Source organism: Ursus arctos, unplaced genomic scaffold (assembly GCF_023065955.2).
Source record: "Ursus arctos isolate Adak ecotype North America unplaced genomic scaffold, UrsArc2.0 scaffold_5, whole genome shotgun sequence".
In the NCBI taxonomy this organism is placed as follows: Eukaryota; Metazoa; Chordata; class Mammalia; order Carnivora; family Ursidae; genus Ursus; species Ursus arctos.
The window spans coordinates 12143625-12167121 of NW_026623067.1; the positions used below are offsets into that span (position 1 = coordinate 12143625).

The 23497-nt window shown below is 36.9% G+C and overlaps 1 pseudogene; it reads right to left on the reverse strand.

Annotated features, from left to right (window-relative positions):
* Positions 1–5075: 5075 nt before the first annotated feature.
* Positions 5076–6004, reverse strand: LOC113261929 (vomeronasal type-1 receptor 1-like; annotated as a pseudogene).
* Positions 6005–23497: the final 17493 nt, after the last annotated feature.

The following is a 23497-nucleotide window of genomic DNA, read 5'->3' on the forward strand; positions in this document are numbered from 1 at the left end:
ACTATGAAAAATGTTATTGATTTTAGGGGTTTCATTGAATCTATAGAGTCTAGCTTCTTTATGAGTCTAGCTTCTTGTTGATCAATTTGGTTTATATTTTCAAAGAATCAGATCTTAGTTTTATTGAAATTTTCTATTATTTTTAGTCTGTATTTCATATATTTATGGTTTAATCATTACTATCTACTCTTTCTGCTAGATTTGAGCATTATTTGTTCTGTTTTCTACTTCCGTTAGGGGTAAGATTAGATTGTTCAAGATTTTGTTTGTTTCTAGAGATTAGACTGTAGTGTTGTAAACTTCTCTTTTAGAACTGCTATGGCAAAGATTTGAATCACTGAGGTTTTATTTATACATTTCTCTCCTTTTATTTTCAAATTTCTTTTTGATTTCTTGGTTGACCCATTTCTTGTTTAGTAGCATGTTTTTTAGTCTCTCCATGTCTGTGCTTTTTCTAATCATTTCTTGTAACTGATTTCTAGTTTCATACTGCTGTGGTCAGGAAAGATGCTCGACATGAATTCAATCTTTTTAAATTCATTGAGAAATATTTTGTGGCCTAATATGATCTGTTCTGGAGAATGTTCCTTGCAGTTGAATGTGTATTCTGTTTTTGGATCAAATGTTCTGTATATATCAGTTATGTCCATCTGGTCTGATGTGTCATTCAAAGCCACTGTTTCATTGCTGATTTGCTGCCTAACGAGCCATCTGTTGATGTAACTGAGTGTTAAGGTCCTCTACAATGACTTGTTACTCCTATTTCCTCCCTTTAAGTCTTTTAATTTTTGCTCTACGTATTTATGAGCTCCTGTGTGCATGGATAGTTACAATTGTTGTATCCTCATGTTGTATTGATCCTTTTATCATTATGGAGTACCTGTCTTTGTCATTTTGTACAGTCTTTGTTTTGAAGTCTATTTTGTATAATATAAGATTTGCTACCCTGGTTTTTTTTTTCATTTCCATTTACATGGCATATGAAAATATGTTTCCAGCCTTTCACTTTCAATCTATTTTTGTCATTAGGTCTTAAGTGAGTCTTTTATAGGCAGCATATACATGGGTCTTGTTTTTTTCATATCCTTCAGTCACCCCATATCTTTTGATTGGAGGATTTAGTACATTTACACATAAGGTAAGTATTGATAGGCATGTAATTATGGACATTTTGTTCATTGTTTTCTGGTTGTTTTTCAGTTCTTCTCTGTTCCCTTCTTTTCTTGGTCTCTTCTTTTGTGGTTTGATGGTTTTCTTTCGTGTTGTACTTGGAGTCTTTCTTTGTATGTTTTCTGCATACATTATAGGTGTTTGATTCATAGTTACCGCCAGGTTCATATATAACATCTTTATTTGTACAGCACTCTCTAAAAAGTTGATGGTCAGTTAAGTTCCCCAGATTCTAAAAGCATTAAGCTTTTATGAAGTTACACTTTTCATTGTACAAAATGTGAGGACAGATATTTCTTCTGAGTTAATTTAACTTTCTTTCATTATTTTTTCCCAAATTTTTATTTAAATTCCAATTAGTTAACATACAGTGCAATATTGGTTTCAGGCATAGAATTCAGTAACTCACCACTTTCATACATCACCTAGTGCTCATCACAAAGAATGCCCTCCTTAATACCTATCACCCTCCTAGCCCATCCCCCAACCACCTCCCTCCATCAATCCTCAGTTTGTTCTCTATCATTAAAAGTCACTTTTCCTCTCTGTTTTTGCTTTTCTTTCTCCCCTTCCCCCATATGTTCATCTCTTTTGTTTCTTAAATTCCAGATATGAGTGAAATTATATGGTATTTGTCTTTCTCTGACTTATTTCACTTAGCATAATACTCTCTAACTTTATCCATGACCATTCTCGATAAAAACCCTCCACAAAGTACAGTTAGGCAGAACATACCTCAATAATGTAAAGGCCGTATACTAAAGGCCAACAGCTAATATCACCCTCAATGTGAAAAAAACTGGGAGTTTTTCCTCTCCTGGTCAGGAATAAGACAGAGATGTCCACTGTCACCACAGTAATTTGACATAGTACAGGATGTCCTACCTGATGAGGTTGTACAATATAGGTGAGGTTCAGTGGGGTGGAGTCTGGAGCCGACGATCAAAAAAGAATTCTTGAGGCATCTTTGGTGCAAAATTGGTAGTTTATTAAAGCACGGGGACAGGACCCGTGGGCAGAAAGAACTGCTGCCCAGGGTTGTGAGAGGTGGCTGATTATATACCATGGGATTGGGGGAGGTGAGTAAAAAGAGGAGTCTGAGAAAGCACTTTCATATGTTAAAGAAGACTCACAGGATATTGGAGGCCTTGCTATTGTCAAGTTAAGGTTCTTGACCCTTCTAGAAGGTGTTAACAGTAAGATAGTTGGGAGCTTCCCTGGAGAATGTTACTTTCCTCCTATCACGTCTCCTTATCAATGGCTGCAGGTCAGGAAAGAAATTCTGTTTTATTTACATTTCCTTCTGCCTTAGCTTCCCTCAATTTTATGGAGAGGATAGTAATGTTAGGGCTTCAGGAAACTGAATTATGGGTCTCTGGAAGTTAGGCTATTGATAAGAAAGCTTCTTCCTTGTAAATCACTAAGACATGTGTAAACTGAGGGAGACTCAGGCCTCCCAGGATTGTGATCTCTGTCAGTTAATCATTTGTTTTTTCCTTTCCTTCGTTTTAGGGCAGCCAGGAGTGCCAAGGAATGTTGCATACATCTGGGGGGGGGGCGGGGTTGCAGGGTGTCAGCTTCTGCTTTGTCTTCACCCAGCCTTCTGTTCCCTCATCACTACCCACAAAAATCAGACAACAAAAAGTACTAAAATGCACCCAAATCAACAAGGAAGAAGTCAGACTTTCCCTATTCACATATAACATGATACTCCATTTAGAAAACCTGAAAAACTCCACCAAAAAATGGCTAGAACTAATACATGAATTCAGCAAAGTCACAGGATATAAAATCAATGTACAGAAACCTGTTGTGTGTCTATACACCAATAATGAAGCAGCAGAAAAAGAAATCAAGGAATCGATCCCACTGACAATTGCACCAAAAACCATAAGGTACCTAGGAATAAGCCTAACCAAAGTGGCAAAAATCTGTACTTTGAAAACTGTAGAATACTTATGAAAGAAATTGAAGAAGAAATAAAGAATTGGAAAAACATCCCATGTTCATGAATTGGAAGAACAAACATTGTTAAAATGAATGAAGCATGAGAGACTATGGACTCTGAAAAACAAACTGAGGGCTTCAGAGGGGAGGGGGGTGGGGGAATGGGATAGGCTGGTGATGGGTAGTAAGGAGGGCATGTATTGCATGGTGCACTGGGTTTTGTACGCAACTAATGAATCATGGAACTTTACATCAAAAACCAGGGATGTACTGTATGGTGAATAACATAATATAATAAAAATATTATTATGAAAAAAAATGTCAGTACTACCCAAGGCAAACTACACATTTAATGCAACCCCTATCAAAATACCACCAGAATTTTTCTTTCATTATTATAGCATCCTCCCCATTACAGGTGCAAGTATTTGACTCATATTTCACATTTGGTTAATTTAGCTTTCTCTCAATTATCCTATTGTAATTTTTGTCCTTTTTTACTTTCAACATTTGAGTGTCCTCTTGCGTTAGTTTTTTCTATTATAAGAAGAATGTAGTTGAATTGTTTTACTTCCATCTCTCTTTACTTTAAATCTCTGTTCTCTGGCTCCAACTATGAGTTTTCTCTTTCCCACGGAGCATTGAAGCACAGGGGTCTGTGATTTATGACTCACACATGTACTGGGAGAAGCTGCACTTTCACCATTAAGCTTCTCATGTTTTTCTCATCAGATTCAAATTATATTTGATTGAGCACATTTCTTTGTTCGAAAATATTTATAATTATTGGGGCACCCACATAGCTCAGTTGGTTAAGCATCTGCCTTTGGCTCAGCTCATGATCTCAGGGTCCTAGGATCAAGCCCTGAGTAAGTCTCTGTGCTCAGCAGGGAGTCTACTTCTCTCTCTCCCACTGCCCCCATAACTCATGCTCTTTCTCTCTCTCTCTCTCTCAAATAAATAAAATCTTAAAATTTTTTTTACTCTTTCTAATAGTTTATTTAAAATTTTTTTATTAAATTCAATTAGCCAAGGTATAATAGATCATTGGTTTATATTTACAATTATTTTATTGAGATTTTATCTGTCTACAAGAAAATATTTTTGGTTTTCTAATATGTCATACTTTGATACACGGGAATTGTTAAATATTTTAATAGAAGTCCGAACTACACAGATAAAAATTTCTGCTATTGATACAAAAAATATGCCTATAAAAATGAAGTGGAAATTGAAGAAATACTTCCAGTGATGCAAATAAATCCAATGTGAAACCATGTGGATTTCATAAAGTATTTGGAATGTATAATATCTTTGTGTTTTGAGGAATGTTGATCAGTATTCACTGTGTGAAGGGAACATAGTTATATTTACACTTACATCACTCTCCATAATTAAATCAGATATAATCAAGAGCATATAGTAATCTCAAGTATTTTTTGGGATTAAAGTATATAACAGTACAGACATAAAATATTTTGACTCTTCAAGACAGTGTAGCATAATCAGCAAGTGTAGTTACTGTAATTTATCTGCTATATCCTTCACATTAGAGAAGATCTCTAAAAAAATAAGGGTATCCAAATAATCACAAGCATAAATGTTTGCCAATTATTTTAAGAAAGGTCGAAGATGCCTCCATCCATGTATAACAGTCTAGAAGTTTTTTGTTAAGATCTATTTATTTACTTTAGGATGGGTTGTGCCCAGGGGGAGGGGCAGAGAGAGAGAGAGAGAGAATCTCAAGCAAACTCCCCACTTAGCTCAGAATTTGATGTGGGGTTCGATCCCATGATCCTAGCCAAAATCAAGAGTCAGGCATTCAATCTACTGAGCCACCCAGGCACTGCTCAAACAAGTTTTATTCCATGAATCTGGTCATTTATTTTGTATGTTCATGAAGCTGGAGGGTTTGATGAAATAGCCAAAGTAATATTTATTAATGCCTTTTCAGAATTTTACCTCAATAAAATTCTGGTGTGGGAAATTCTGATACATGCCCTTTGTGTGAGAGAAATGTGTGAGGTGTTCAAACTTCTGAGGGAAATAGCTTATAGAGAGGACCTTCTCATCTTTGCAAAAGCACAGTTTAGGAAGAATCATTTGTTATTTTTCTTCAGTACAAGAGGACAGATTGCTGGATAGATGAAGAGGGAAAAGTCGTGATGTTCTCCAGCCCTTGTGTACATTATGTTTATAACTTCTGTAAATGGAAAGGCAGCTACTGGCTGAGTAAAAAACAAAAAAGAAAAAACCAAACAAACAAAGCAGCTCACAAATGCCAGGGTCCTGTGGGTGGCCTTAGTTTCAGGAAAGGGTTTTGGGCACAGGCTGGTCTTGTGGAATGTTACCATGGACACACTGGTCCAGATCATGAGGAACACACACAGGAAATCCCATAAACCCATGCCCCCTACAAAACCAGCCTCCTGAAGTTTATCAGGTTCTCTCTTGCTACAGCATGTCAGATAACACATTTGTGCAACTTCATTGGTGTTGAAGGGGGCCAGAGCACTTGTGATGACATGGATGTAGATCTGATGTTAGTGATCTAGAAAGAAAAGAGAAATGGGAAAATGTATGTGAAGACTTTGGGATTGAGCCATGCCTATCGATGTTGTTGGAAGTGATAATTATGGTCTGAAAAACTCTGAGAAAAGATGTGGTACAGAGGGAAAGTCCCCAGGTGACTCTGTACATGTAAACCATTGCCTTACAATCAATGTCCTCTAGAAAATTTCTTACTCCAAAGGCATTTAATACTATTGGAATCCCACTGAAAAGAATCGTTATTAGCTAAAGTGAAATGGGTGGATATCAAATCTATAGGCCTCTTTGCATGGGGCTGGAATAAGAAGGTGTTGATGAGTAAGACAAGGAGCAACATGTTCCCAATAAAAAGGTGCCAATTGGAGAATGAAGAACACTCCAAGATAGTCTCATTTAAAACTATTATATTCATTGACCTCTTATCCTATGGATACACTTCTGCAGAGCTGAAAAGGGAACCAAAATGATCTGTAAGCTTGATGGAAATAGGAGAACCCTAAGAAGACTCCATGAGGTATGATCACCATCAGCACTAAGTTGTGCAGATGCTCTACCAATATTCAGGAAATGAAGAATTAGTTCTAGAGTAAATATCAAAAATTGTTAAAGTCACTTCAGAGGAACATTAATGTCAAGACAAACATGCCTTATTTATAAGAATTCTTGAGATGTCTTTGGTACAAAAAGGTAGTTTTATTAAAACACAGGGACAGGACCTGTGGGCAGAAAGAACTGCCCTGGTGTCTTGAGGAGTGGCCCATTATATACTTTGAATTTGGGAAGGGGTTAAGAACAGTGTAGGCCTCCAAGGTATTTTGGAAAGTTTTTTTGGAAACGACCTTGAGGGGGCACCTATTGTTAGGAAAAGGTCATTTATTACTGATTAGTTAAACTCATGAGTCCTTTCAGGTATATATCGATAGGTCATATGGATTGGGGATGAGTACCAACGTGTACCTTGGGGGGTACAGATAAAGGAAGTTTCAAAAGGAATTTTTATATGCTGAAGTAGACTAGCAGGATCCTGCGGGTTGAGCTAAGATTTTCTTTTGCTCTTAGCAAAGTATTAACATGAAGGCAGCTTAGCTCCTAGAGGAATGTCACTTGGCCTGTTTCAAGGACTTGACAATGGGTTGTAGGCAGTAAGGAAATTTAATTTCTTTTTTTGCCTTTGTTTTCCACATCAGTATGATATGGTATTGGAATATAGGTGAGGTTCGGTGGGGTGGAGTCTGGAGCCAATGACCAAGAAAGAATTCTGGAGATGTCTTTGGCACAAAATCATGGTTTATTAAAGCATGGGGACAGAACCTGTGGGCAGAAACAGCTGTTGCCCTGAGTTGTGATGGGTGGCTTATTATATATTATGGGGTTGGTGGAGGTAAGGAAAAAGGGAGGTTGAGAAAGGACTTTCATATATGTTAATGAAGACTCACAGGATAAGAGAGGGCTTGCCATTGCCAAGTTAAAGTTGCTTTTCCCACCAGCAAGGCATTAAGAAGAAAGTAGTTTGGAACTTCCTGGAGGAACATTATACTCTGTTTGCTTCAAGTATCTGTCAATGGGCTGCAAGTCAAAAGGATGTAGATTGCATCTACATTTCCTTCTGGGAGCTAGGTTATTGATAGAAATGTTTTGTTCTTGTAGATTGATAAGACATTTGTAAAATGAGGGAGACTCTTGTCTTGCAGGACTATGATCTCTAACTATTTGTTTTTCCTTTTCTTAGCTTTCGGTCAGCCAGGAGTGCATGAGGAATGCCACATATATCCCAAGGATGGGGGGCATTGTGGGGTGTCAGATTCTTCTTTGTCCTCAGCTCCCTTCTGTTTCCTCATCAGTGGTATCTTTTTCTGATTTTAATTTTCATTTCCCTGTTGATAATATTTCTATATACTTTTTGGCATATTGGCCATGTGGATATTTTCCTTCTTTGCATTATTATGCAGTTCCTATACAAATATTTTTCCCATTTATTTATTGAGTTATTTGCATTTTTATTTTATATGAGTTCTTTGTATAGCATGGATGTAAGTTCTTTGACAGACAGATGTCCTATGAATATTCTCCACACATTCAATGTATTCTGTTTTTATTTTCTTAACAAACCCTTTTGTGAACACATTCTTCAATATTCTTTTTTTTTTTTTTTGAAAGACAGAGAGAATGAGCAGGGGGAGGGTAGAGGAAGAAAGACAAGCAGACTCCCTGCTGAGCAGGAAGTCCAACTAATCTTCCTGCAATTTCTTATGTTCCATAAATGAGTGAAACCATATGATAATTGTCTTTCTCTGCTTGACTTACTTCACTTAGCATAATCTCCTCCAGTCCCATCCATGTTGCTGCAAATGTGTAATCGTTCTTTCTGATGGCTGAGTAATATTCCATTGTATATATGGACCACATCTTCTTAATCCAGTCATCTGTTGAAGGGCATCTCAGCTCCTTCCACGATTTAGCTATTGTGGACAATGCTGCTATGAAAATTGGGGTGCATATGGCCCTTCTTTTCACTACGTCTGTATATTTGGGGTAAATACCCAGTAGTGCAATTGCTGGGTCATAGGGTAGCTCAATTTTTAACTTTTTAAGGGACCTCCACACTGTTTTCCAAAGTGGCTGTACCAACTTGCATTCCCACCAAGAGTATAAGAGGGATCCCCGTTCTCCACATTCTCTCCAACATTCGTTGTTTCCTGCCTTGTCAATTTTTGCCATTCTAACTGGTGTAAGGTGGTATCTCAAGGTGGGTTTAATTTGAATTTCCCTGATGGCTAATGATTTTGAGCATTTTTTCATGTGTCTGTTAGCCATTTGTATGTCTTCATTGGGAAAGTGTCTGTTCATATCTTCTGCCCTTTTTTGATTTGATTATTTGTTTCTTGTGTATTGAGTTTGAGAAGTTCTTTGTAGAACTTGGATACCAGTCTTTATCTGTAGTGTCATTTGCAAATATCTTCTGCCATTCCATGGGCTGCCTCTTATTTTTTTGACTGTTTCCTTGGCTGTGCATAAGCTTTTTATCTTGATGGAGTCCCACAAGTTCATTTTTTCTTTTGTTTCTCTTGCCTTTGGAGATGTGTCATGAAAAAAGTTGCTGTGATGGATGTCAAAGAGGTTACAGCCTATGTTCTCCTCTATGATTTTGATGGATTCCGGTCTCACACCGAGGTCTTTCATCCATTTGGAGTTTATCTTTTTTGTATGGTGTGAGAGAGTGGTCAAGTTTCATTCTTTTGCATGTAGCTGTCCAATTTTCCCAGCCCCATTTATTGAAGAGATTGTCTTTTTTCCACTGGATGTTTTTTTCCTGCTTAGTCAAAGATTAGTTGCCCAAAGAGCTGTACATGTAAACCACTTCCTTACAACCAATGTTGTCTAGAAAATTTCATACTCCAATTTAATACTTCTGGAATCCCACTGAATAGAATTGTTATTAGCTAAAGTGAAATGGGTGAATATCAAATCTACAGGCTTCTTTTCATGGGATTGGAATTAGAAGGTGTTGATGAGTAACACAAGGAGCAATTTGTTCCCAGCAAAACAGTCATAATTAGAGAATAAAGAACACTCCAGAATAGTATCATTTGAAACTATTATATTCATTGACCTCTTATACTATGGATAGACTTCTGCAGAGCTCAAAGGGAAACCAAAATGATTTGTAAGCTTGTTGGAAATAAGAGAACCCTAAGAAGACTCCTTGAGGTATGATCACCATCAGCAGTAAGTTGTGCAGATGTGCTACCAATATTCAGGAAATGAAGAATTGTTCCAGAGGTAAATGTCGAGAATTGTTAAAGTCACTTCAGAGGAATGTTAAGGTCAAGATAAACAGGCCTTATTTGTTCGAATCGTTGAGATGCCTTTGGTGTCAAAAGGTGGTTTATTAAAGCATGGGGACAGGACCTATGGGTGGAAAGAGCTACTGCCCAGGGTTGTGAGGGTTGGCTACTTATATACCTTGGCATTGGGGGAGGTCAGGAAAAAGTAAGGTTGAGAAAGGACTTTCATACATTAAAGAAGACTCACAGGATACTGGAAACCTTGCCATTGTCAAGTTAATGTTTTTCCCTCTAAGCAAGGTATTAACACAGTCTGCCTGCTTCAAGTACCTGTTAATGGGCTGCAGGTTCTAAGGACATTTAATTGTATCTACATTTCTTTCTGAAAGCTAGGTTATTGATAAAAATGCTTTGTTTTTGTAGATAACTAAGACAGTTGTAAACTGAGGGAGACTAGTGTCTGGCAGGACAGTGATCTCTTAACTATTTGTTTTTCCTTTCCTTAGCTTTGGGGCAGCCAGGAGTGCCTGATGAATGTCACATATATCCCATGTGCAGGGGGGCAGGGGGCGGGGTGTCAGATGCTGCTTTGTCCTCAGCTTGCCTTCTGTTCCCTCGTCAGTAGTATCTTATTTTGATTTTCATTTTCATTTCCCTGTTAGCAATATTTTGATACACTTTTTTGGCATATTGGCCATGTGGATATTTTCATTTTTTGCATTATTATGTAGTTCCTATACAAATATTTCCCCCTTTATTTATTTATTGAGGTATTTGCATTTTTGATTTATATGAGTTCTTTGTATAGCATGGATGATGAGGTTGTGGGATATAGGTGAGGTTCAGTGGGGTGGAGTCCGGAGCCGATGACCAAGAAAGAATTCTTGAGACATCTTTGGTGCAAAATGGTAGTTTATTAAAGCACGGGGACAGGACCCTTGGGCAGAAAGAGCTGCTGCCCCTGGGGTCGGAGTGGTGGCCAGTTATATACTATGGGGTTGGTGGAGGTAAGAAAAAAGGGAGGCTGAGAAAGTACTTTCATATGTTAAAGAAGACTCACAGGATCCCAGAGGACTTGCAATTCTTAAGTTAACATTGTTCACTGCTCTAGCAAGGCATTAACAAAAAGATAGTTGGGAACTTCCTGGAGGAACATTACACTCTGCCTGCTTCCAGTATCTGTCTATGGGCTGCAGGTTACAAAGACATTCAATTATATTTACATTTCCTTCCTGAAGTTAGGTCATTGATAGAAATGCTGTTCTTTTGTACTGCTAAGACATTTGTAAACTGAGGGAGACTCAAGTCTTGCAGGATTGTGGTCTCTATTGGTTAACTATTTCTTTGTGCTTTGGGCAGCCAGGAGTGCCTGAGGAATGTGACATACATCCCATGGGGGGGAGGGCATTGTGCTGTGTCAGTTTCTGCTTTTTCCACAGCTTGCATTTTGTTCCCTCCTGAATGGCTACAAGTCCTTTGATATGTCCTATGAATATTTTCTGCACATTCAAAGTATTTTCTATTTTCTTAATAAAGCCTTTTGATGAATACAATTCTTCAATTTCCTTTTTTTTTAAATTTTATTTATTCCTTTGAAAGACAGAGAACACGAGCAGGGGGAGGGGTAGAGGATGAAAGACAACCAGTAGCCCTGCTGAGCAGGAAGCCCAACTGGGGGCTCAAACCCAAGACCCTGAGATCATGACATGAGCCAAAGTTAGAGTCTTCACCAGCTGAGGCACCCAGGCACCCCTTCAATTTTCATGAAGTTAATTTTTCAATATTTTCTTTATAAGTAATGTTTTTGTGTCCTGCATGAGAAGACTTTGTTTTAAGATTTTTTAATTTATTTGACACAGAGAGAGACAGCCAGCAAGAGAGGGGACACAAGCAGGGGGAGTGGGAGAGTAAAAAGCAGGCTCCTAGGGGAGGAGCCTTATGCCAGACTTGATTCCAGAATGCCAGGATCATGTCCTGAGCCGAAGGCAGATGCTTAACTACTGAACCACCCAGGCAGTCCCTGCATAAGATGTCTTTGCCCACTTAAGGTCACAAGATATTTCCCTATGTTTTATGGTAGAAGTTTTATATTTTGGGGGTGCCTGGGTGGCTTAGTTAGTTAAGTGTCCAACTCTTGGTTTAACCTCTAGTCAGGAACTCAGGGTCATAAGATCAAGCCCCATGACTGGCTCTGTGCTCAGCACAGAGTCTACTGAAGATTCTCTCCCTCTCCCCCATCCTCTGCTCCTCCCCATGCCTCAAACAAATAAATGAATAAAATCTTTAGAAGTTTTATATTTTTAGTTAGTATATTTAGTTCTATGGCCAATATCTTTTGAAATATAAACCCCAATGTTTATTCTTATATTCAATAGATTTAAAAAATCTATCCAATTTTTAAAGAAGTTGCTAAGCACTTCCAATTTCTGAATGTATATTACCACAAGCTAGTAGCAATATGCAGATGAGCATTACTTCAAGGACCACACTTGGAATACAACTTCTCTGTGTGGGCCAGATCTGCCAATGACTTTAAACATGTATGGATGGACTTTGGTAAGGGAAGGGCCTTGGAAGTTCTTAGAAGTCTATGCTGGGGTGAGAGTTATGGTCTAAGCTGGCAGCTCCCTCCCTAATGCATTCATTTATACACATGTCCCTGATTGGTCCAAGCCTTGGGAAGTCTTCTCTGATGGAAATCCTTATCAAAAAGCCCTGTGAAAAAATTAACTCTTTTGAAAGTGATAGAGGTACTAAAAAATATATAGGATGACCATCTTGAAGGGCATCTTGGCTCCTTCCAGAGTTTAGCTATTGTGGACAATGCTGCTATGAACATTGGGGTGCATATGGCCCTTCTGTTCACTATGTCTGTATCTTTGGGGTAAATACACAGTAGTGCAATTGCTGACTCAAAGGATGCCCTTGAATAGATGAATGGATAAAGAAGACATGGTCCGTATATACAATGGAATATTACTCACCCATCAAAAAGAACGATTACCCAACATTTGCAGCAGCATGGATGGGTCTCAAGGAGATTATGCTACGTGAAATAAGTCAAGCAGAAAAAGACAATTATCATATGGTTTCACTCATTTGTGGAACATAAGGAATAACAGGGAGATCGTAGGAGAAAGAAGGGAAGAATGAACGGGGGTAAACAGAAGAAGGAATGAGCCACAAAAAACTATGGACTCTGGGAAACAAACTGAGGGTTTCAGAGGGGAGAGCAGTGGGGGATTGGTCTAGGCTGGTGATGGGTATTAAGGAGGGCATGTATTGCATGGAGCACTGGGTGTTATGCGCAAACAATGAATCATAGAACACTACATCAAAAACTGATGACTTACTGTAAGGATGAATAACATAACATAATAAAAAAAATTTTTAAATGACTATCATCAACATAAATAAATAAATAAATGAATAAATGAATAAATAAATAAATAAATAAACCTGAGTAGTTATCAGTCTACAAGTGTCCAGTAACGTAAACTTGTCAAAAAAATACACTTTCCTCTTGATATTCCTTCCTTTCTTGTATTAATTTATTTCAATTATCCTTGACCCAAATACCCTTTATGAGTTGATATCCCAAGCTGAGAAAATAACAACAGTCATCCACTCACAGTGGTTTGGGCTTTAAGAGTACCAGCTGGTTTGGACTTCAGATAGAACTTGCATATATAAGATATACCATGCTAGGTGATAGGTCCTCCTGTGAGTCCATTGACACAATAGTTCTGTGAGGTTTTTATTTTTATCAGTGCCTCAGAAAAGCTAATTGACTTGCCTGTGGTCTGTGATTCCCAGCTAGGTATTAGATCTGTGGTCAACATTGAATCAATTTTTGTTTATATTGAAAAGTTAGAGTCAAGGAACATCTTTGTCTCATGTGAATGTAGTTGTGTTAGCACGAAAACACTTTTTAATTTTTATTGCTACATTACTTATAATGGCCAAGATATGGAAAAAACACAAGCATCCATTGATAGATAAATGCGTATAACTGTTACACACACACACACACACACACACACACATGCACACACACAATGAATTATTAATCATAAAAAGAAATGAGATTTTTGCTATTTGCAACAATGTGGACAGACCTGGAAGATATTATACCAAATGAAACAAATCAGAAGTGAAAAACAAATATCATATGATTTCATTTATATGTGAAACCTAAAATACAAAAACAAATGAACAAATAAACTGAAGCAGAAACTGTTCTACAAATACAGAAAATGAATTGGTGGTTGCTAGAGGACAAGGGAGTGAAAGGATGGGTGAAAGGGAATGGGGACATAGAGACTTCCAGTTACAGAATGAATAAGTCAAGGGATAAAAGGTACAGCATAAGGAATACAGTCTATGAATGGTGACAGATGGTAACTACATTATGGTGAGCACAGCATAACATAGACTTGTTCAATGACGATTTGTACACCTCATTAATGTAACCTTATGTATCAACTATACTACAATGGGAATAATAATAATAACTAATAATAATAATAAATTATCCCAAATTTGGTTCTTTGAAAATATCACCAAAATTGAGACTACACTGACTATCTCACAAAAACAAGACTCAAATTACTAAAATAAGAAATGAAAGTGGGGACATTACTGCCAAACTTACTGACATCAAAATGATAAAACGATACTATGAAAATTGCATACCAATAAAGTGGAAAATCTACATGAAATAGATCAATTCCTAGAAACACAAACTACCAAAGCTAACTTCAAAAGAAATAGGAACTCTAAATAGACTGAGAGTAAGTAAAGAGACTGAAACAGTAATCTAAACACAGGAAACACCTCTAAATAATACAAAGTAAGGGCCAGGTGCCTTTTCAGTGATGTAATGGAGAAATTCCACTAAACACTTCATAAGATTAACACTGATCTTTTCTCAAAGTCCTACAAATGTATCAAAAGCAGACTAAAACATCCCAAGAAAAATGTAGACCAGTATTTCTTATGAATATAGATGAAAAGTACTCCACAAAATATTAGTACATTGAGTGTAGCATCATCCTTTTTGAAGTTCTTATTTAAATTCCAGTTAGTTCACACACAGTGTGGCATCAGTTTCAGGTGTACAAAATAGTGATTCAGAACTTCCGTACAGCACCCAGTACTCATCACAACTACACTCCTTAATACCCATCATATATTACCAGTACATGCCCCCTCCCATTTCCCCTGGTAACCATAAGTTTGTTCCCTATACACTATATAGACTCTTATCTGTTTCTTGGTTTGTCTCTCTTTTTCTTCTCTTGCTCATTTGCATTGTTTCTTAAATTCTATCTAAGAGTGAAATCATATGGTACTTGTCTTTCTCCAACTGACTTATTTTCTTACCATAAAACCCTCTAGTTCCATCCATGTCATAGCAAATGGCAAGATTTCATTCTTTTTTATGGCTGAGTAATATCCCTTTGTATAAATATACCACTTCTTCTTTATCCATCCATCATTTGATGGATACTTGGGCTGTTTCCATATCTTGCTTACTGTAGACAATGGTGGTATAAACATTAGAGTGTATGTATCTCTTTGAATGAGTATTGTTGTAGCCTTTGTGTAAATGCCTTATACTGCAATTGCTGGATCTGAGGGTAGTTCTATTTTTAATTTTTTGAGAAACCTCCATACTGTTTTCCAGAGTGGCACAACACTTTCTTTTCCCACCAACAGTGCAAGAGTGTTCCCATTTCTCCACATCCTGGCCAGGACCTGTGGTTTCTTATGTGGTTGATTTTAGCCATTCTGACAGGTGCGAGGTTTTATCTTTTTGTAGTTTTCATTTGCATTTCCCTGATGATGAGTGATGTTGAGCATCATTTCGTGTGTGTGTTGGCCATCTCTATTTTGGAAAGAAGTCATAGTCATGTCTTAGGCCCATTTTTAATTGGATTATTTAGTTTTGGGGTCTTGAATTGTATAAGTTCTTGACATTTTTTGAATACTAACCCTTTGTCAGATATGTCATTAGCAGATATCTTCTCCCATTCCATAGACTGCCTTTTAGCTTTGTTGATTGTTTCCTTTGCTGTGCAGAAGCTTTCTATTTTGATGAAGTCCCAGCAGTTTATTTTTGCTTTTGTATTCCTTGCCTCAAGAGACATATCTAGAAAAAGAGATCCAATATCTCCACATTCTCTCCAACATGTGTTATTATGCTTAAATAGTGATTATCCTTAAATAATAGACAGTGGATCCCTTCTGCAATGTTAGTGGGAATGTATAAGCCTACAACCACTATGGAAAACAGTATGTGGGCTCCTAAAAGATTTTGAAAGTAGAATTAGCATATGATCCAGCAATCTCAGTCTGGGTATATATCTCTAATAATTAAAAGCAGGGTCTCAAAGACATATCTTCTCATCCATGTGCAGAACAGCAATATTTACAATAGCCAAAAGGTGGAAAGAACCCAAATGTCCATCAATGGATGAATGGCTAAACAAAATGTGGTATGTGCAATTAATGGAGTATTACTCAGCCTTCAACTGACTATTGACTGATGAATGGATAAAGCTTTGGTACAGATACACAGTGGAATATTTCTCAGTGAACAAAAAGAATGAAATATTGACATTTGCAATGACATGGATGGAACTAAAGTGTAGTATGCTATGCAAATTAAGTCAGAGAAAGAAAAATAGCATATGATTTCACTCATATGTGGAATTGAAGAAACAAAACAGATGAACATGGGGTAAGGGATGGAAAAAGAAAATCAGATAAAAACAGAGAGAGAGGCAAACCATAAGATACTCTTAACAATCGGGAACAAACTAAGGGTTGTGGAGGGGAGATGGGCGGGGTAATGGGTTAAATGGGTGATGGGCATTAAGGAGGGCACTTGTAATGAGCACAAGGTGTTATGTGCAAGTTAGGAATCACTAGATGCTATCCCTGAAAATAATACTACACCATATGTTAACTAACTTGAATTTAAATAAAACCTTGAAGGGTGCCTGGGTGGCTCAGTCATTACAAGCATCTGCCTTTGACTCAGGTCATGATCCCAGAATCCTGGGATCAAGCCCTGCATTGGGCTCCCTGCTCTGCTGTGAGCCTTCTTCTTCCTCTCCTACTCCCCCTCCTTGTGTTCCCTCTCTTGCTGGCTATCTCTCTCTCTTTCTGTCAAATAACTAAATAAAATCCTTTAAAAAATTAATAAAAATAACAAACAAACAAATAAATAAAACCTTGAAAGGGGGAAAAAAGGACATTTAGTGAAACTGTTTGTTCTCATTAATTAGGAAGTCATCAATAGATTTTTCAATGCTGTAGTATTTATCGTCATGAATCCAAAATAATGTTCTGTTAGTGTGTAAAATATGTAATCTCTCTGAAAACATAGAAGGCTAATAAACCCAGGCTGAACAAACACACACGAAAAAAGTAAATAAATAAATAGTGATTTTCCTAGTTGGCATAAGGTGATAACTCATGGTTTTGATTTGCATTTCCCTGATGAATAGTGATGTTGAGCAATTTTCACATGCTATTGGTCATTTGTGTTGGGTTATTTGGTTTTCTGTGTTTGTTATAGAATTATAGAAGTTCTTTATGTAATGTGGATATTAATCTCTCATCAGATATATGATTTCTAATTTTTTCTCCCATACAATAGGTTCCCTTTTTACTCTGTTTTCTTTGATATACAGGTTATAAGTTTGACATGTTTTCAATTTTCTCTTTTGCTTTTGTTGCCTGTGCTTTTGAATTCATACCAAAGAAATCATTACCAAGTCCAATGTTATAAAGGTTTTCTCCTATATTTTATTCTAGTATTTTAGTCATATCTTTAGGTCTTTGTCCATTTTTAGTTAATTTTTGTACATGTTGTAAGGGGAAGGTAAAGGTCCAACTCCTAGTCTGGCATATAGATACCCAGTTTTCCCAGCAACATTTTTTTTTTAAGATTTTATTCATTCATTCGACAGAGAGACAGCCAGTGAGAGAGGGAACACAAGCAGGGGGAGTGGGAGAGGAAGAAGCAGGCTCATAGCAGAAGAGCCTGATGTGGGGCTCGATCCCATAACGCCAGGATCACGCCCTGAGCCGAAGGCAGACGCTTAACCGCTGTGCCACTCAGGCGCCCCTCCCAGCAACATTTTTGGAAAAGACTCCTTTCCTTGCTGTGTGGTCTTGGTGCTCTTACCAATATCATTTGACCAAATACATGAGGATTTATTTCAAAGTTCATTATTCTTTTCCATTGCTCTACATGTGTCATTATTCCAGTACCCCATTGTTTTGATTACTGCAGTATGCTTTGAAATTAGGAAGTATGAGGTCTATAATTTTGTCCCTCTTTTTTAAGATTATATTGCCGCCTCAGGGTGCCTCATATTCTATATGAATTTTAGGGATAGATCTCTGTTTCAAAAAAAATGCCATTGGGATTGGGATAGGAATTCCATTGATTCTGTAAATGACTTGGAGTAATATGGACATTTTAACAATATTAAGTCTTCTAATATCTAAACATGGGATGTGTTTCTACTAATTTGTGTCTCCTTTGATGTCAGCAATGTTTAGTAGTTTTCAGTGTGTGATTCTTGTACCTTCTTGGTTTATTCCAAAGAAATTTATTCTTTCTGATGTTCTGGACAATGAGAGAATTGTCACTGATTCTCTTTCAAATTTTAAATTGTTAATATGTAGAAATGCTAACTGATTTTTATGTGTTGATTTTCCACACTGTAATTTGCTTGAATTCACTTATTAGATTTTAGAGATTTTTTCATGGAATATATTGGATTTTCTACCTCTTCCCTTCCTATTTGGAGGTCTTTTATTTCTTTTTCTTGGGTAATTGCTCTGGCTTGAACTTCCAATTCTATATGGAATAGAATGAACAGGAGTAAGTATTCTTGTTTTTCAAAAAAGATTTTATTTATTTATTTGAGAGAGAGAACAGGAGTTGGAAGATGGGCTGAGGTAGAGTGAGAAGCAGACTCCCCACTGAGTGGGGCTCCTAATGTAGGGCTCAATCCCAGGACCTTGAGATCATGACCTGACGTTATGTGAGAAGCTTAACCAACTGAGCCACCCAGGTGCCATAGTATTCTTTTTTGTTACTGTTGTTTATTTATTTAATTAATCTCTACACCCCAAATCGGGCTGAAACCCATGACCCCAATATCAAGAGTCACATGTTCTTCCAACTGAGCCAGCCAGGCATCCCAGAAGTCTTCTTGCTGATCTTCTTGCTGAAAATTTTTTTGTTTTTTCCCTTTTTATATGATGATAGATGTGGGATTTCCTTTATTTTACTTATTTATTTATAATTTATTTTGATTGAGTTATAATTGAAACATAATCTTACGTAAGTTGAAGATATGCCCCATGTTGACTTGATATATTTATACATTGCAATACTGCCATAGCATTAGCTAACAACGCTATTTTGTTTGGCCTTTATGTTCAGGTAGTTTCCTACTAAAGGTACTTTATTGAGTTTTGTTTTATTTTTCATGAAAGGGGGATGCATTTTGAAAAATACCTTTTCTAAGTCAGTTGCTGTGACAATGTGGTTTTTGTCCTTCATTCTATAGGCCTGATATATTACATCAACTAATTTTCGTATGTTGGACCATCCTTGTTTGGACACACCACATCTTGTCCTCCTCCACTTAGAAAGTATACCCTCCTCAGGGCGCCTGAGTGGCATCTGCCTTTGGCTCAGGTCATGATCCCAGGGTCCTGGGATCGAGTCCCACATTGGACTCCCAGCTCTGCAGACAGCCTGCTTCTCCCTCTCCCTCTGCTTCTTCCCATGCTTGTGTATGCATTCTCCTTCTCTCTCTCTCTGTCAAATAAATAAATGAAGTGTTATAAAAAAAAGTCTATTAAAAAAAAACCAGAATGAAAGAAAGCACACCCCATTTCTCCCCTAACTGGGATCTAGAGAGAAAGTATGCCCTACATACAGGCTGTGCAGTCTGGATGATGTCTCCACCTCGCAAAGGTGGGAGAAGCAGAAGGACATGATCTTGGTTCAAATACCACAGACTCTCAATTGTTTCCCTAATATCCATACGTTTTCTTGAACAGATATTTCTCCAGATGGTCTGCCTTAGGGCCCTTTCCAGAGCTTTGATATCTCTGTGGGGTTTTTTTAAGAATTAATTTTCACTACTTTCACTGGGAATTGGGAAACAGAGCTCCGTATTCAGTCATGCTAGAAGTCAATCCTCCTTGTCGATATTTTATAATCTGCATTAAACACATTAATTGAGTATTTAAATTTCTGTGACATATTTTTACTAATACAACATTAATTGGAATCTTCCTTATCATTTCCATACTATTTTTTTATTTTTTGTTTCAGAGATAGAGTTTAGTGATTCATCAATTGCATTAACACCCAGTGTATACATTATGTTTCCTCCTTAAAGCCCATCACCCAGCTACCCCATCCCCCCACCCACTTCTTCTCCAACAACCCTGATTGTTTCTTACAATTAAGAGTCTGTAATGGTTTGTCACCCTCTCTGTTTTCGACTTATTTAATTTACCCCTCCCTTCCCTTATGAGGATCTGATTTGTTTCTTAAATTCTACGTATGACTGAAATCATAAGATAATTGTCTTTCTCTGATTGACTTATTTCACTTAGCATCATACCCTCTAGTTCCATCCATATCATTGCAAATGGTAAAATTTCGGTTTTTTGATGGCTGAGTAATATTTCATTGTATGTATTCACCACTTTGTCTTCATCCAGTCATCTGTGAATAGACATCTGGGCTTTTTCCATATTTTGGCTATTGTGGACATTGTTGCTATAATCATTGCGGAGCAGGTGGCCCTTTGGATCACTGTGTTTGTATCCTTTGGTTAAATAATTACTACGGCAATTGAAGGGTTGTAGGGTAGCTTTATTTTTAACTTATGGAGGAACCTCCATACTGTTTTCCAGAAAGACTGTACCATCTTGCTTTCCCATCAACAGCACAAGAGGGTGCCCCCTTTTCTGCAACCTTACAAATATCTGTTGTTTCCTAAGTTGTTCATTTTAGCCATTCTTACTACTACTTTTAGTTTTTGGATACTAGCCCTTTATATGATGATATGTTTGCAAATATTTTTCTCCTCTGTAGGTTGTCTTTTTGTTTCGTTGACTATTTCTCCTGCTGACTCATAGAATGAGTTTGGAGTTTTCCTTCCATTTCTATTTTTTGATACAGTTTCAGAAGAATAGATATTAATTCCTAAATGCTTGGTAGAATTATGCCAAGAGTCCGCCTGTTCCTGGACTCTTGTGTATTGGGAGATTTTTGATTACTACTCCAATTGTTGCTAGTTGTGGGTCAGTTCAAGTTTTCTATTTCTTCATATTTCAGTTTTGGTAGTTTATATGTTTCTAAGAATGCATCCATTTCTTCCAGATTCTTTAATTTGCTGCCATACGGTTGCTCATAATATGTTGTTATAATTCTTTGTATTTTTTCAGTGTTCATTGTGATCTCTCCTCTTTCATTTATGATTTTATTTATTTTGGTCCTTTCTCTTTTCTTTTGGATAAGTCTGGCTAGGGGTATATTGATCTTATTAATTCTTTCAAAGTAGCAGCTCCTAGTTTCATTGATTGGCCTACTGTTCTTTCATATTCTATTTCATTGATTTCTGCCCTAATCTTTATTTATCTTCTCCTGCTGCATTTAGCCTTTATTTGCTGTTCTTTCTCTTGCTCTTTAAGGTGTAATAATAGGTTGTATATTTGAGACTTTTCTTGTTTCTTGAAAAAGGCCTATTGGGCTATATACTTCTCCCTTATGACTGCCTTTGCTGCATTCCAAAGATTTGAACAATTGGTTTTCCATTTTCATTTGCTTCCCTGATTTTTTAATATGTAATTTGCTGGTTGATGCATTTATTCCTTACTAAGATCTCTTTAATCTGCATGTATTTGTGTTCCTTCCAAATTTTCGCTTTTGGTTGAGTTCAAGTTTAAAAGCATTGTGATTCGAAAATATCCAGACATAATCTCAATCTTTTGGTACCAGGTGAGACCTGATTTGTGACCCAATATGTGATGTATTCTGGAGAAGGTTCCATGTGCATTTGAGAAGAATGTGTATTCTGTTGCCTTAGGATGAAATGCTCTGAATAGATCTGTGAAGACCATCTGGTCCAGTATATCATTCAAAGCCCTTGTTTTCTTGTTGATCTTCTGCATAATCTGTATGTTGCTAAGTGTGGTGTTAAAGTCCCCTACTTTTTGTATTATTATCAATGTGTTTCTTCAGTTTTTTTTATTAATTGGTTTATATAATTGCTTGCAGCCATTATAAGGGCATATTGTTAGATTTTTTTTTTTTGGATAGACCCTTTAATTATGATATAGTGTCCTTCTTCATCTCTTATTGCAGTCTTTGTTTTAAAATCTAATTTGTCTGATAAAAAGATTTCTACCCCAGCTTTCTTTTCATGCCCATTAGCATGTTAAATGGTTTTCCACACCCTCACTTTCAATCTGGAGGCGTCTTTAGGTCTAAAATGAGTCTCTTGTAGACAGCATATGAATGGATCTTCTTTTTTTATCCAGTCCATTACCATGAGTCTCTGGATTGGAGCATTTAGCCCATTTACAGTCAGAGTAATTATTGAAAGATATGAATTTCATACCATTATTTTATCTGTAAGGTTGCTGTTTCTGTAGATTGTCTCTGTTTCCTTCTGGTCTTTGTTACCTTTGGTCTTTCTCTTTGCTCAAAAGATACCCCTTAATATTTTTGCAGGGCTGCTTTAATGATCAGAGATTCCTTTAGTTTCTGGTTGTCCTGGAAGCTCTTTATCTTTCCTTCCATTCTGAATAAAAGCCTTGCTGAATAAAGTATTCTTGGCTGCATGTTTTTCTCATTTAGTAGTATGAATATATTATGTCAGTCCATTGATCTGCCTGGTCTCTTTAGACAGATCTGCTTTTAGCCTTATATTTCTACATTGTTGTTTAAGGACCTCTTCTTCTGAGCTGCTTTCAGGATTTTCTCTTTATCTCTGAAATTTGTAACCTTCACTGTTATATGTTGGGGTGTTGACCTATTGGTATTGATTTTGAGGCGGGTTATCTGTGCCTCCTGGATTTCATTGTCTGTTACCTTCCCAGATTAAGGAATTTTTCTGCTATAGTTTGTTAAAATAAACCATCTCCCCCTTTCTGTCTTTCCTCTCTCTGACCCCAATGATTCTGATATTGTTTTGCTTCATGGTATCACTGATCTCTTGAATCCTCCCTTCATCATCCAGTAGTTGTTTATCTCTCTTATTCTCAGCTTCCTTATTCTCCATTCTTTTGTCTCCTATATCACTGACTCTCTCTTTGTCTTGTTTATCCTAGCAGTTAGAGCCTCCATCTTTGATTGCATCTCAGTAGTAGCCTTTTGATTTCTACCTGATTAGATTTTAGTTCTTTTATTTCTCCAGAAAGGGATTCTCCATTGCCTTCTATGCTTTTCTCAAGCTAGCTACTATCTGTATAATAGTTGTTTAGAATTCTAGTTCCTACATCTTACTTATATTTGCATTGATTAAGTCCCTGGTACTGAGTATTACCTCTTATTCTCTCTTTTGGGATGAGTTCTTCTGTCTTCTCATTATGTCCAGAAATTAATAGACGAATGAGAAAGAAAATACAAAAATAGCACAACACCACCAGAGAAAGATGCACGAAACAAATCAGAAGGGATAGAAACCAAAAAGAGAGAGAGGGAATAAAATCTAACAAGCAGTTGCATAGAATTTACAATAAGCTATATCCTGGATGTATTTTGGTCTGTTTGTTAGAAGAAACTAGATCTCTAAATAGGAAAGAAAGAAAAACTTATATACACTCAAAAATAAAATTGAATACAATGAAAGGAAACCTCAAATGAAATATATATATAATGTAAACGTAAAAATGAAAATTAGAAAAGACTTTAAATAGGAGTTGATACAATAAGAAAACAGGTGAAAAGGAAAAAAAATGTAAGACTAAAAGCTTAAAGAATAATAAGA